This window comes from Salvelinus fontinalis, chromosome 13 (assembly GCF_029448725.1).
Source record: "Salvelinus fontinalis isolate EN_2023a chromosome 13, ASM2944872v1, whole genome shotgun sequence".
NCBI lineage: Eukaryota > Metazoa > Chordata > Actinopteri > Salmoniformes > Salmonidae > Salvelinus > Salvelinus fontinalis.
Window position 1 is genome coordinate 51646417 of NC_074677.1, and position 16088 is coordinate 51662504.

The following is a 16088-nucleotide window of genomic DNA, read 5'->3' on the forward strand; positions in this document are numbered from 1 at the left end:
CCGTGGCGGATACAGGCAATGAGGCAGTGATCGCTGAGATCTTGATTGAAGACAGCAGAGGTGTATTTGGAGGGCAAGTTGGTCAGGATAATGTCTATTAGGGTGCCCATGTTTACGGATTTAGGGTTGTACCTGGTGGGTTCCTTGATGATTTGTGTGAGATTGAGGGCATCAAGCTTAGATTGTAGGACTGCCGGGGTGTTAAGCTGCCGGGGTGTTAAGCATTGATTCTAGCCAAAGAGAGCAATAACGTCAACATCGCCAAAATATATTAATTTTTTCACTAACCTTCTCAGAATTCTTCAGATGACACTCCTGTAACATCATATTACAACATACATATAGAGTTTGTTCGAAAATGTGCATATTTAGCCACCAAAATCATGGTTAGACAATGACAAAAGTTGCCCAGCTGGTCAGAAAATGTCGTGCGCCATATTAGACAGTGATCTAGTCGTATACATAAATACTCATAAACGTGACTAAAAAATATAGGGTGGACAGCGATTGATAGACAATTTAATTCTTAATACAATCGCTGATTTACATTTTTTAAATTATCCTTACTTTTCAATACAGTTTGCGCCAAGCGAAGCTACGTCTAACAAAATGGCGTCATAAGCGATTAACATTTTTCGACAGAAACACGATTTATCATAATAAATTGTTCTTACTTTGAGCTGTTCTTCCATCAGAATCTTGGGCAAAGAATCCTTTCTTGGGTCTAATCGTCTTTTGGTCGAAAGCTGTCCTCTTGCCATGTGGAAATGCCCACTGCGTTCGGCATGAACTGGAAACGTGCCCAGAGATTCAAAGTGTCTCAGAAATAAATGTCCCAAAATCGCACTAAACGGATATAAATTGCTATAAAACGGTTTAAATTAACTACCTTATGATGTCTTTAACACCTATTACAAGTAAAAACATGACCGGAGAAATATTACTGGCTACACTAAAGCTTGGAAAAAGAGCAGGTCGGTGTCCACCGCGCGTCCGGCGCAGCTGGAAAAGAGTTACTACCTACACGTTGATCTGTTTTATAGAGGCTGTGATTGCGCAATCGACTCCATTCAAATCGTCATCACGTAAAGACATCCAGGGGAAGACGTAAGCAGTGTTAGTATCCTCATAGCATTCACAGCGACCTTTAAACTGACTCCAGATCAGGGGCCAAGATGTGTGAAATCTGACTCCATGTCAGGGAAATTGCTGTAGAATGAGTTCTGTTCCACACAGACAAAATTTCAATGGCTATAGAAACTAGAGCCTGTTTTCTATCCAATAATAATAATAATATGCATATTGTACGAGCAAGAATTGAGTAGGAAGCCGTTTAAAAATTACACGATTTCCAGAAAAAGTGACAACAGCACCCCCTATCCTAATGAGGTTAATCGGAATGGCCGATAAATCAGTGCCGATTTTAAGTTTTCATAACAATCGGTAATCAGCATTTTTGGACACCGATTATGGCTGATTACATTGCACTCCACGAGGAGACCGCGTAAGTTAGTCAGTCTGCCACGCAAGTGCAAGAAGGAGTCAAGGTAAGTTGCTAGCTAGCATTAAACTTATCTTGTAAAAAACAATCAATCTTAACATAATCACTAGTTAACTACACATGGTTGATGATATTACTAGTTTATCTAGCTTGTCCTGCGTTGCGTATAATCGATGCGGTGCCTGTTAATTTATCATCGAATCACAGCCTACTTCGCCAAACCGGTGATCACATAAAAAGCGCATTCGCAAAAAAAGCACTGTCGTTGCACCAATGTGTGCCTAACCATAAACAAACGCCTTTCTTAAAATCAATACACAAGTATATATTTTTAACCCTGCATATTTAGTTAATATTGCCTGCTAACATGAATTTATTTGAACTAGGGAAGTTGTGTCACTTCTCTCACGTCTGTGCAAGCAGAGTCAGGGTATATGCAGCAGTTTGGGCCGCCTGGCTCGTTGCGACCATTTCTTCCTAACAAAGACAGTAACTAATTTGCCAGAGTTGTACATAATTATGATATAACATTGAAGGTTGCGCAATGTAAGAGCAATATTTAGACTTAGGGTTGCCACCCGTTCGATAAAATACGGAACGGTTCCGTATTTCACTGAAACAATAAACGTTTTGTTTTCGAAATGATAGTTTCCGGATTTGACCATGTTGATGACCTAAGGCTCGTATTTCTGTGTGTTTATTATATTATAATTAAGTCTATGATTTGATAGAGCAGTCTGACTGAGCGGTGGTAGGCAGCAGCAGGCTCGTAAGCATTTATTCAAACAGCACTTTACTGCATTTGCCAGCAGCTCTTCGCTGTGCTTCAAGCATTGCGCTGTTTATGACTTCAGGCCTATCAACTCCCAAGATTAGGCTGGCAATACTATAGTGCCTATAAGAACATCCAATAGTCAAAAGTATATGAAATACAAATGGTATAGAGAAATAGTCCTATAAATTCCTATAATAACTACAACCTAAAACTACTTACCTGGGAATATTGAAGACTCATGTTAAAAGGAACCACCAACTTTCATATGTCCTCATGTTCTGAGCAAGGAACTTAAACGTTAGCTTTCTTACATGGCACATATTGCACTTTTACTTTCTTCTCCAACACTTTGTTTTTGCATTATTTAAACCAAATTGAACATGTTTCATTATTTATTTGAGGCTAAATTGATTTTATTGATGTATTATATTAAGTTAAAATAAGTGTTCATTCAGTATTGTTGTAATTGTCATTATTACAAATATATATAAATAAAAATCGGCATCAGCTTTTCTTGGTCCTCCAATAATTGGTATCGGCGTTGAAAAATCATAAATCGGTCGACCTCTAATATAGTCCCAAAATGTTTTGCAAGTCAGCCATCAAGATTTACAGATATGTAACAAATACACAAATCCGGCCCATATGATGCATTTTGTTTATTATTATTCCAAAGATGGAAGTGGGCTTAATGGGTACGCTTACCCGATATTAAGACGACAATACATCATCAAACATAGTATAGACTAAATAACCCGCGTCGCCTATACGAATAGCCTAAAGAAAGTTTGTGAAGTGTTTGGAACATGAAAGACAGGTTCAGTCCTATTACACTTCTCCAAGCAAAAGCAGAAGCTCAGGACAGCGAGATTGCAAACTGGAAATGGCCTATCTATACTCTACTTTAACAGTTGTCACAGTGTAAGCCCCTTGCCAACACTGACTGACTCCAATCCAAACCCTGTTCCCCTGTTTAGTTTCAAAGTCATAAAAGCCACAGGCTAGGTACTCCACTCCTGCAGTGCATTTGTTTCAAAACATAAAAATAGTCTATCGAAAGTCTACATTTAAGACTTTGTTTCATTTTATTTCACCTTTATCTATCCTAGTTAATCTCATTATAAAATATCTTCAATAAGAGAGATATGGTCAATGAGCATATGGCCTTTCTATTAATATTTCAGACTCATATTTTGGGGCGTTGTCTGCCATCTGTCCTCCCTGCACCCCACTGTTCAGCATGGTCATGATTACAGTGGATATCAGATGGGGTGATAATTGCAGCACAGCCTGTGTGAGTAGAGTTCACAGCCCACAGAACCACACCAGGGGACTACACACAGAAAGTGGGACATATGAAGAGAGGAGAATGAAAGTGAAGCGCTAGTAACTAGCACTAATAATACAGCTGCTAGTCTGCAACCTATATACTAAAGGTGACAACACCTGTGGCCACCACACCCTCCTAGCTAATTTTAGGTGAGCAAAGTAGCATTCAAATTGTACAATTATGTAGCTACACTGACTAGCCTGATGACTTTAAAGGCCTAGTGCAGTCAAAATGTGCTTTTTTCCCTGTGATTTATATCAAATTGTATAGGACCAGGACGATACCAGTATTGCAATATTTTGTTCATGGCAAAAATGTAAATTCCAAGCAGACCAAACTCTATGATCCTTTAAAAACCTGCTGTATGTAAAATATTGTGTACTATATCTTGGAAAACAAATACATGTGACTCTAGAGGACAACATGATGTTTGTTTCCAGCATCAGGACTGTTTTCCTAAAGAAATCAAATCTGCTTTGTGAATTGTTTCCTCCCTATGATACTAAGGAGTATCCCGATACTGGTATCGTCCTGGACCTAATTGTACAACAGCTGATGAAACTAACACTGTAAAAGTGTGAAAAATGGGATCAGTGACATCTCCTGATAGTTGTTGGTTGAAAATTGCTATTTTTGGCCATTCTTTTAGCCCATTTTAATGGAAATATTTTACAGTAACGTACTTACAGTGCATTCAGAAAGTAATCAGACCCCTTGACTTTCTCTACATTTGGTTACGTTACAGCCTTATTAAAAAATGTATGAAACCCCCCCATCAATCTACACACAATAACCCATAATGACAAAGCAAAAACAGGTTAAGATTTTATATAAAAAGGGAAATACATTTACATAAGTATTCAGACCCTTTCCTCAGTACTTTGTTGAAGCACCTTTGGCATAGATTACAGCCTCGAGTCTTCTTGGGTATGACACTACAAGCTTGGCACACCTGTATATTTGGGGAGTTTCTCCCATTCTTCTCTGCAGATCCTATCGAGCTCTGTCAGGTTGCATGGGGAGCATTGCTGCACAGCTATTTTCAGGTCTTTCCAGAGATGTTCAATCGTGTTCAAGTCCAGGCTCTGGCTGGACCCCTCAAGGACATTCAGAGAGTTGTCCCGAAGCCACTCTTGCATTGTCTTGGCTGTGTGGTTAGGGTTGTTGTCCTGTTGGAAGGTGAACCTTTGTCCCATTCTGAGGCCCTGAGCACTCTGGAGCAGGTTTTCATTTTGGATCTCTCTGTACTTTGCTCCGTTCATCTTTGCCTCGATCCTGACTAGACTCCATGATGCTGAAAAGTGGCTTCCGTCTGGCCACTCTACCACAAAGGTCTGATTGGTGGAGTGCTGCAGAGATGGTTGTCCTTCTGGAAGGTTCTCCCATCTCCACAGAGGAACTCTGTCAGAGAGACCACCAGGTTCTTGGTCATCTCCTTGACCAAGGCCCTTCTCCCCCGATTGCTAAGTTTGGCCAGGCGGTCAGCTCTAGGAAGAGTCTTGGTGGTTCCAAACTTCTTCCATTTAAGAATGATGGAGGCCACTGTGTCCGAACCTTCAATGCTGCAGAAATGTTTTGGTAGCCTTCCCCAGATCTGTGCCCCGACACAATCCTGTGTCTGAGCTATACAGACAATTCCTTTGACCTCATGGCATGGTTTTTGCTCTGACAGGCACTGTCAACCGTGGGACCTTTATATACATAGGTGTGTGCCTTTTATTTAATCTATTTTAGAATAAGGCTGTAACGTAACACTTTCCGAATGCACTGTAATTGTTTCCCATAAATGATTTAATATTTATATAAAAACAGCTGCATTTGGGTATTCAATGATTTACATAACTCTTCTTACTACTAGTCGGGAGTATATCAAAGTAGGCACTGTCATATCCGCAGTGAAACAGGGCTGGGTCATGACTGTACTCTAGTCTACCCTAAATGCAACTGATTGGAAAAGACTCGGGACTCTATTTGCCTAAATAAAATATTCAAGCATGACTGAAAGTTAATTCTCTGGCATCTTGCAAAGAAAATGAAATGCCTCCTGATCTTGAAAGTTTCCATCTGAGGACATGCTTAGAAGTAAGGCTAAGACAGGAAAGGAAAACCTTGTAACACTAAACTACTAGGCCATCAATGGAACAAAGTAAACAAGGTTCAACCAAGACAACAAAAACAAAAAAAATCCAAGCAGTGGCCCTCTTTAAAACATGGCCTTCAGTATCCTGACAACATAGTCACTAACGGCACATTACTTGTTATTTGTAGCAGGTAAGTGCCAAGGGCCCTTTGTTTAACTGTGAACACTGTGTAGCCTATTTCCTCCAGTCACACAAGACAGTAGTCCCGAAAAAACATCCAATATGGCAAACAGCGGGGGAAAAAAGATTAAGTATGGTTAGCCTTTAACCTTCCCCAGTATCTGTGCATTAGAGATGTTGACTATGACGTGTCTTTCTCTAACACCCTCGGCCCGGTTTCTCAATAGAAATGGAACTTAGACTCACAAGTGTTTAGGATGCATCTTTCCTACAACACGTGTTTAACAAAACACTATACAGGGAGAACGGTCGCTAAGTGCGTTGTTGGAGCAAGTGTCCATACTGATAAGATCCAAAGAAAGGAAACGCTGCTCTCGGATCAGCATTCTCCACTCAAATCTTTACTTAACATTATAATTCATTCACAATACTGATGACGGATTAGCTCTTAGAAAGATATGACCATCTAAATCAGCAAATATTGAGGCGACTTATTCCCAAAAAATAAGAATTACTAAATCACCGATTTAGGCTACACATCATGAAATGTATTGAGACAAATTGCAGTATCAAAATATAACTTGATTGAACATGAAACGTATTTCAATATGATTGAAATAGGCCTATAGCCTACTGTTTATATTTTAATGCAGGCATCTCGATTTTCATTTGAAGCATATTTTTGTACACGTCGCTTGTGTGTATCAATTGCAAAGACATTTACAACTTAGTATTTGTAGTCACCTTTGTTCTGAAGTTATCGACGGTCACAAAGAGATGAATAAACCATGTGATTCTATGTTTAGCGGGGATCTTCTGTGTATAAAGTGACGTGAGAGAGAAACAAAAGCATCTAACGGTGCTATTTGGAGGTGTACCTGTGGATGTATTTCAAGGCCTACCTTCAAACTCAGTGCCTCTTTGCTTGACATCATGGGAAAATCTAAAGAAATCAGCCAAAACCTCAGAAGAAAAATTGTAGACCTCCACAAGTCTGGTTCATCCTTGGGAGCAATTTCCAAACGCCTGAAGGTACCATGTTCATCTGTACAGACAATAGCACGCAAGTATAAACACCATGGGAGCACGCAGCCGTCATACAGCTCAGGACGGAGACACGTTCTGTCTCCTAGAGATGAACGTACTTTGATGCGAAAAGTGCAAATCAATCCCAGAACAACAGCAAAGGACCTTGTGAAGATGTTGGAGGAAACAGGTACAAAAGTATCTATATCCACAATAAAAGGAGTCCTATATCGACATAACCTGAAAGGCCGCTCAGCAAGGAAGAAGCCACAGCTCCAAAACTGCCATAAAAAAAGCCAGACTACGGTTTGCAACAGCACATGGGAACAAAGACAGTACTTTTTGTAGAAATGTCCTCTGGTCTGATGAAACAAAAATAGAACCGTTTGACCATAATGACCATCGTTATGTTTGGAGGAAAAAGGGGGAGGCTTGCAAGCCGAAGAACACCATCCCAACTGTGAAGCACGGGGGTGGCAGCATCATGTTGTGGGGGTGCTTTGCTGCAGGAGGGACTGGGGCACTTCACAAAATAGATGGCATCATGAGGAATGAAACTTATGTGGATATATTGAAGCAACATCTCCAGACATCAGTCAGGAAGATAAAGCTTGGTCGCAAACTTCCAAAGTTGTGGCAAAATGGCTTAAGGACAACAAAGTCAAGGTATTGTAGTGGCCATCACAAAGCTCTGACCTCAATCCCATAGAAAATTTGTGGGCAGAACTGAAAAAGAGTTTGCGAGCAAGCAGGCCTAAAAACCTGACTCAGTTACACCAGCTCTGCCAGGGGGAATGGGCCAAAATTCACCCAACGTATTGTGGGAAGCTTGTGGAAGGCTACCAGAAACGTTTGACCCAAGTTAAACAATTTAAAGGCAATGCTACCAAATACTAATTGAATGCATGTAAACTTCTGAGCCACTGGGTGTGTGATGAAAGAAATAAAAGCTGAAATAAATCATTCTCTCTACTATTATTGACATTTCACATTCTTAAATTCTTAAATAAGTTCTCTCACGTCACCCCGCTCCTCCGCTCTCTCCACTGACTTCCAGTTGAAGCTCGCATCCGCTACAAGACCATGGTGCTTGCCTACGGAGCTGTGAGGGGAACGGCACCTCCGTACCTTCAGGCTCTGATCAGGCCCTACACCCAAACAAGGGCACTGCGTTCATCCACCTCTGGCCTGCTCGCCTCCCTACCTCTGAGGAAGTACAGTTCCCGCTCAGCCCAGTCAAAACTGTTCGCTGCTCTGGCACCCCAATGGTGGAACAAACTCCCTCACGAAGCCAGGTCAGCGGAGTCAATCACCACCTTCCGGAGACACCTGAAACCCCACCTCTTTAAGGAATACCTAGGATAGGATAAAGTAATCCTTCTAACCCCCCCCCCCCCCCTTAAAAGAGTTAGATGCACTATTGTAAAGTGGTTGTTCCACTGGATATCATAAGGTGAATGCACCAATTTGTAAGTCGCTCTGGATAAGAGCGTCTGCTAAATGACTTAAATGTAATGTAAATGTTAAAATAAAGTGGTGATCCTAACTGACCTAAGATAGGGACTTTTTACTAGGAATTGCGAGAAACTGAGTTTAAATGTATTTGGTTAAGGTGTATGTAAACTTCCGACTTCAACTGTAGCTGTTCAACGAGTGGTCTGTGGCAGGCGTTAGATTGCGAGTGTTTTCAAATGCAACGTTAATAAAGATGGCTTTGGGAAACAGCTCGGAGATATAATTTTGCCCCTACGAAGGTTCTAACGATGAACTTAGTTCTAAGATTTATTTGGGAAACCTTTTGGTAAACCAGTTAGGGTAAAATGCCTATTCTGCACCTCCAATCACTCACTATAGTAATTACATTTATATTTAGACGTTTTTTTGGAAGGCCATAACAGAAGTAAATGAATATAGTCGCTCAGAAAAACTATATATTTGGTGAGTAACGATTAACGTATGTATTTTGACATAAGATATTCTGACATTGGGCTCCCGAGTGGGTCAACGGTCTAAGGCACTGCAGCTCAGTGCAAGAAGCGTCACTACGGACCCTGGTTCGATTCCAGGATGTATCACAACCGGCCGTGATTGGGAGTCCCATAGGGCGGCGCACAATTGGCTCAGCGTCGTCCGGGTTTGGCCGGTGTAGGCCGTCAATGTAAATAGACTTTGCTCTTAACTGACTTGCCTAGCTAAATAAAGGTTAACAAAAACAAATAAAATAACACTCCAATTGGTAGTTACAGTCTTGTGCGTAAGGGAGTTGCACCGAAGGGACTCGGGAGAGGAGAAGGTCATGTGTCCTCCAAAACACGACCCTGCCAAGCCGCACTGCTCTTGACACTTGAATGTGTCATAGGAAACACCGTACAACTGTGAACCGAAGTCAGCGTGCATGTGCCCGTCCCGCCAAGAGAATCGCTAGAGCGCGATGGGACAAGGACATGCTGGCCGGCCAAACCCTCCCCTAACCCAGATGACGCTGGGTCAATTGTGCGCCGCATAATGGGTCTCCCGGTTGCGTAACAGCTTGGAATCGAACCCGGGTCTGTAGTGCCATCTCAAGCACTGCATTGCCTTAGACCGCTGCGCCCCACTCGGGAGGATTTGTAATTCAACGGCCCAGACGTGAGACGTATGTGGCAGGGACTCCAGACAATCACATATTAGAAAGGGAAAACCAGCCACGTAGTGGACACCGACATCTTGCTCCCAGACAAGCTAAAAATCTTCTTCGCCCGCTTTGAGAATAACACAGTGCCACAGACGCGGCCCGCTCCAGAGGATGGGGGCTCTCTCTCTCCTTGGCCGATGTGGGTAAGAAATTTAACCGTGTTAACCCTCGCAGGGATTATTTATTTACTTATTTATTGCCTCCATTATCCTACCTCATTTGCGCACACTGTATACAATTTTTTTCTATTGACTGTATGTTTGTGTATTCCATGTGTAACTCTGTGTTGTTGTTTGTGTTGCACTGCTTTATCTTGGCCAGGTCTCAGTTGTAAATGAGAACTTGTTCTCAACTAGCCTACCTGGTTAAATATATATATATACGGCATCTCTAGCCACGTACTCTGAGCATGCGCAGACCAGCTGGCTGGAGTGTTTACGGACATATTCAAACTCTATCTATCCAACTCTGCTATCGCCACATGCTTCAAGATGTCCACCATTGTTCCTGCACCGAAGAAAGCAAAAGGTAAGTGAACTAAATGAATATTGCACTCACTTCTGTCTTCATTAAGTTCTTAGCGAGGCTAGTTAAGGATCATATCACCTCCACCTTAACTGATACCCTAGACCCACCAAAAATGGCACCGGAAGAAATGGCAGCAGTTTTACAAGTGCCCAACCAATTGTGTTATGTGGGTTTTTTCTCATTATTTGTAACTTATTTTGTACATAATGTTTCTGCAACCGTATCTTATGGCACAAAAGAGCTTCTGGATATCAGGACAACGATCCCTCACCTCGGATTAGACAAATATTTTTTCTACAACAAGGACGACGCACAAGACATTCTCCAAACACCCCACAGGGCCGACATCCCCGTTATTTCTAAGAGGAAGCGACGCAGGTACAGAGGACAAAGAGCCGGATGCCTGGTCAGGACCCCGAGAAGGCGACTGTGAAAGCTGCCGTTACCATCAATACTACTCGCCAACATGCAATCATTGGACAATAAATTAGACGAGGTACGATCACAAAAATATTCTACCAACGGGACATCAAAAACTGTAATATCCTATGTTTCACGGAATCGTGGCTGAATAACGACATGGATATTCAGCTACCGGGATAAACGCTGCACAGGCAAGATAGAAAAGCACACTCCGGTAAGACGAGGGGGGGCGGTCTGTGCATATTTGTAAACAGCTGGAGCACAAAATCTAAGGAAGTCTCTAGATTTTGCTCGCCTGAAGTAGAGTATATTGTGATAAATTGCAGGCCACACTACTTGCCAAGAGAGTTTTCAGCTATACTTTCGTGGCTGTTTATTTACCACCACAGACAAATGCTGGCACTAAGACAGCACTCAGTCAGCAGTATGAGGAAATAAGCAAACAGGAAACCACTCACCCAAAGGCGGCGCTCCTAGTGGCTGGAGACTTTTATGCGGAGAAACTTAAATCAGTTCTACCAAATTTCTATCAACATGTTAAATGTGCAAAAAAAGTCTAGATCACCTGTACTCCACACACAGGTGCGCGTACAAAGCTCTCCCTCGCCCTCCATTTGGTAAATCTGACCACAACTCTATCCTCCTGATTCTTGCTTACAAGCAAAAATTAAAGCAGGAAACACCGTGACTCGGTCTATAAAAAAGTGGTCAGATGAAGCAGATACTAAACTACAGGACTGTTTTGCTATCACAGACTGGAACATGTTCCGGGATTCTTCCGATGGCATTGAGGAGTACACCACATCAGTCACTGGCTTTATCAATAAGTGCATCGAGGATGTTGTCCGCACAGTGACTATACGTACATACCCCAACCAGAAGCCATGGATTACAGGCAACATTCGCACTGAGCTAAAGGGTAGAGCTGCCGCATTCAAGGTGCGGGACTCTAACCCGGAAGCTTACAAGAAATCCTGCTATGCCCTGTGACGAACCATCAAACAGGCAAAGCGTCAATACAGGGCTAAGATTGAATCATACTACACTGGCTCCGACGGTCATCTTATGTGGCAGGGCTTGCAAACTATTACAGACTACAAAGGGAAGCACAGCCGCGAGCTGCCCAGTGGCATGAGCCTACCAGATGAGCTAAATCACTTCTATGCTCGCTTCGAGGCAAGCAACACTGAGGCAAGCATTAGAGCATCAGCTGTTCCGGACGACTGTGGGATCACGCTCTCCGTAGCCGACGTGAGTAAGACCTTTAAACAGGTCAACATTCACAAGGCTGCGGTGGCCAGACGGATTACCAGGACGTGTGCTCCGGGCATGTGCTGACCAACTGGCAGGTGTCTTCACTGACATTTTCAACATGTCCTTGATTGAGTCTGTAATACCAACATGTTTCAAGCAGACCACCATAGTGCCTGTGCCCAAGAACACAAAGGCAAACTGCCTAAATGACTAGAGACCCGTAGCACTCATGTCCGTAGACATGAAGTGCTTTGAAAGGTTGGTAATGGCTCACATCAACACCATTATCCCAGAAACCCTAGACCCACTCCAATTTGCATACCACCCAAACAGATCCACAGATGATGCAATATCTATTGCACTCCACACTGGCCTTTCCGACCTGGACAAAAGGAACACTTACGTGAGAATGCTATTCATTGACTACAGCTCAGCGTTCAACACCATAGTACCCTCAAAGCTCATCACTAAGCTAAGGATCGTGGGACTAAACACCTCCCTCTGCAACTGGATCCTGGACTTCCTGACGGGCCGCCTCCAGGCGGTGAGGGTAGGTAGCAACACATCCAACACAGCCACCCCAGTCATAAACTGTTCGCTCTACTACAGCATGGCAAGCGGTACCGGAGTGCCAAGTCTAGGCCAAAAAGGCATCTCAACAGTTTTTACCCTAAAGCCATAAAACTCCTGAACATGTAATCAAATGGCTACCCGGACTATTTGCATTGTGTGCCCCCCCAACCCCTCTTTTTACTCTGCTGCTACTCTGTTTATCATATATGCATAGTCATTTTAACTATACATTTATGTACGTACATACTACCTCAATTGGGCCGACCAACCAGCGCTCCCGCACATTGGCTAACCGGGCTATCTGCATTGTGTCCCGCCACCAACCACCTGCCAACCCCTCTTTTACACTACTGCTACTCTCTGTTCATCATATATGCAGTCACTTTAACCATATTTACATACTACCTCAATCAGCCTCACTAACCGGTGTCTGTATGTAGCCTCACTACTTTTATAGCCTTGCTACTGTATATAGCCTGTCTTTTTACTGTTGTTTTATTTCTTTACTTACCTAATTGTTCACCTAACACCTTTTTTGCACTATTGGTTAGAGCCTGTAATTAAGCATTTCACTGTAAGGTCTACCTACACCTGTTGTATTCTGCGCACGTGACAAATAAACTTTGATTTGACTTCGATTTGCATACGGACCCAATAGATCCACAGACGATGCAATCGCCGTCGCACTGCATACTGCCCTATCCCATCTGGACAAGAGGAATACCTATGTAAGAATGCTGTTTATTGACTACAGCTCAGCCTTCAACACCATAGTACCCTCCAAACTCGTCATTAAGCTTGGGCCCTGGGTCTGAAACCCACCCTGTACAACTGGGTCCTGGACTTCCTGATGGGCCACCCTCCAGATTGTGAAGGTAGGAAACACCTCCACTACGCTGATCCTCAACACAGGTGCCCCACAAGGGTCCGTGCTCAGCCCCCTGCTGTACTCCCTGTTCACCCATGACTGCGTGGCCATGCACGCCTACAACTCAATCATCAAGTTCACAGATGACAACAGTAGTAGGCCTGATTACCAACAATGAGACAGCCTACAGGTAGGAGGTGAGGGCCCTGGCGGAGTGGTGCCAGGAAAATAACCTCTCCATCAACAACATGAAGGAGCTGATCATGGACTTTAGAAGACAGCAACGGGAGCACACCCTCATCCCAATTGACGGGACCGCAATGGAGAAGGTGAAACGCTTCAAGTTCCTCGGTGGACACATCACTGACAATCAAATGGTCCACCCACACGCCTCTTCAACCTGAGGAGGCTGAATAAATTTGGCTTGGCCCTAAGACCCTCACAAACTTTGACAGATGCACCATAGAGAGCATCCTGTTCGGCTGTATCACTGTCTGGTACCGCACCTGCCCTGCCCGCAACCGCAGGGCTCTCCAGAGGGTGGTGCCATCAGCCCAACAAATCACCGGGGGCACACCGCCTGCCCTCCAGAACACCTACAGGACACGATGTCACAGGAAGGCCAAAAAAATAATCAAAGACATCAACCACCCGAGCCACAGCCTGTTCACCCCACTATCATACAGAAGGCGAGGTCAGTACACGTGCATCAAAGCTAGGACTGAGAGACTGAAAAACAGCTTCTATCTCAAGGCCATCAGACTGTTAAATAGCCATCACTAGCCAGCCTCCACCCAGTACCCTGCCCTGAACTTAGTCAGTCACTAGCCAGCTACCACCCGGTTACTCAACCCTGCACCTTAGAGGCTGCTGCCCTATGTACATAAACATGTAATCACTGGTCACTTTAATAATGTTTACATACTGTTTTACTCATTTCATATGTATATACTGTATTCAAAATTGCTCCTAATATTTATACATTTCTTAATTCCATTGTTTTACTTTGAGGTGTGTGTATTGTTAAATACTACTACACTGTTGGAGCTAGGAATAGAAGCATTTCGCGACACCCAAAATAACATCTGCTAAATATGTGCATGTGACCAATAAAAATTTCATTTTGATTTGAATCCCCATGACACCACCTATTTCAGTAAATACATCCACTTACATTTACATTTAAGTCATTTAGCAGACGCTCTTATCCAGAGCGACTTACAAATTGGTGCATTCACCTTATGACACTTCCTAGATGCACCACCTAGACCAACATTAAATTACATACAAATCGTTAACATGAGAAGGCCTTCTGACGGATGCTGTACAAACTGTGCATAGCAATTGAGTGGGCCACATTTCAGATGTTCAAGATCATTAACTAAATGTGTCAGTCAATTCCATAGATGAGGAACAGCGAGGTGTCTAGCTAGACTGTCATCTGAAACTGGAGAAATGAAAGGACAGCGCCCACTCGATATCCTAGTTTCAATTGAATATTGTTATCCACAGCTTGTTTCTCAAATCTCACGCTTCTTCGTGACTGTGTAAATCTCATCATTCTCCATGCTATGCTTCACTGGCGTTCATACTAGCGAACCAAATAGATAACACTAACGAGCTAGCTGCTGTACAGTCCAATGTTAACTCTTAGCTCTGTACTTTAGCCGCAAATGAACCCCAAGATTTTTTATTTTAACAGGGAGTTATGTTGAGACCAAGGTCTCTTTCACAGCTGTGCCCTGTATACACAGGATAGTCATGCATGTAGGACATTTATTGTAAACTTTTAAAATTTAGCAGACTAACGTTAGCTTGCTAATTATTTAACTACCTAGCAAGCCCACCACTGCTCTGAAAAACTGAGCGTTAGCTAGCTAACATTATAGCTACAGACTGGCTGGCTAGCTAGCATTAGCTAGTTACAACAAATATGTATTACAAAAATTCATGGTCAAGCAAGTGAAAAGCTTGCTAACGTTCAAATCAAATGTATTCACCACATAACGTTACTTCGTGAACAACAGGTGAAATGTTTACGTTAGGGCAATAAGAAAGACATGTGGAACGTATTTTAACCTAGCTAGCTATATATCGTGGTTTGTTTAAACCCGTTACGCAGTATCAATTTATACCAAATCGCCGGGAGAGATAATTTGATGGAAAGACAACCCAAACCATACAGCATGGCTCCCAGTCAACATAGCTAGCTACTTCTCTAGCTAACGTTAGTTAACCATAATTGGCAACTTTGCGTTGCGTTTTATGTTATATTCAACAGCTTACATATAAATACTAAATAAAATACACTCAGCTATTAAATGGCGAAATTCCTACCTGCAACTACGGGATACGTCCTTATTTTTCTTCTTAAACCCTCAAATCCACTCATGGATCTCACTAAGGTCCGCCTCCAGCATAACAAATGAGGGGATTCGATTAATCTGGCCCCGGTAGACGAATTTTTCACCGGCGAAAATGGATTGCAGTCGTTTTGGAACCGGGCTGGCTCCCGGGAGTGAGCCAGGTACCAGTTTAAATGAAAACTATACTGAACAAAAGTATAAACGCAACAAATTCAAAGATTTTGCTGAGTTAGAGTTCATATAAGGAAATCAGTCAATTGAAATAAACGAATTAGACTGTGTAAAGCATATGCCCACCCACATGGGAGCCAGGTCCATCCACTGTAGAGCCAGGCCCAGCCAATCAGAATGAGTTTTTCCCCACAAAAGGACTTCATTACACACAGCAATACTAAGGTCCTGGGCTAGTGTGGTTACATGTGGTCTGCGGTTGTGAGTCCGGTTGGACGTACTGCCAAATTCTCCAAAACAACGTTGGAGGCGACATATGGTAGAGAAATGAAAATTAA

General features: G+C 42.8%; 1 protein-coding gene across 3 annotated transcripts in view; it reads right to left on the bottom strand.

Annotated features, from left to right (window-relative positions):
- The window catches only part of LOC129868944 (kelch-like protein 13), a 99765-nt gene extending 84130 nt beyond the window's left edge, over nt 1-15635 (bottom strand). For 2 of the 3 annotated variants that reach the window (XM_055943317.1, XM_055943315.1), the window contains exon 1: nt 15551-15635. The gene's annotated coding sequence lies outside the window, so the exon portion shown is untranslated. The remainder of the gene's footprint in view (nt 1-15550) is intronic. The other variant, XM_055943318.1, reaches the window with a different exon arrangement.
- Between the last annotated feature and the right edge of the window lie 453 nt (nt 15636-16088).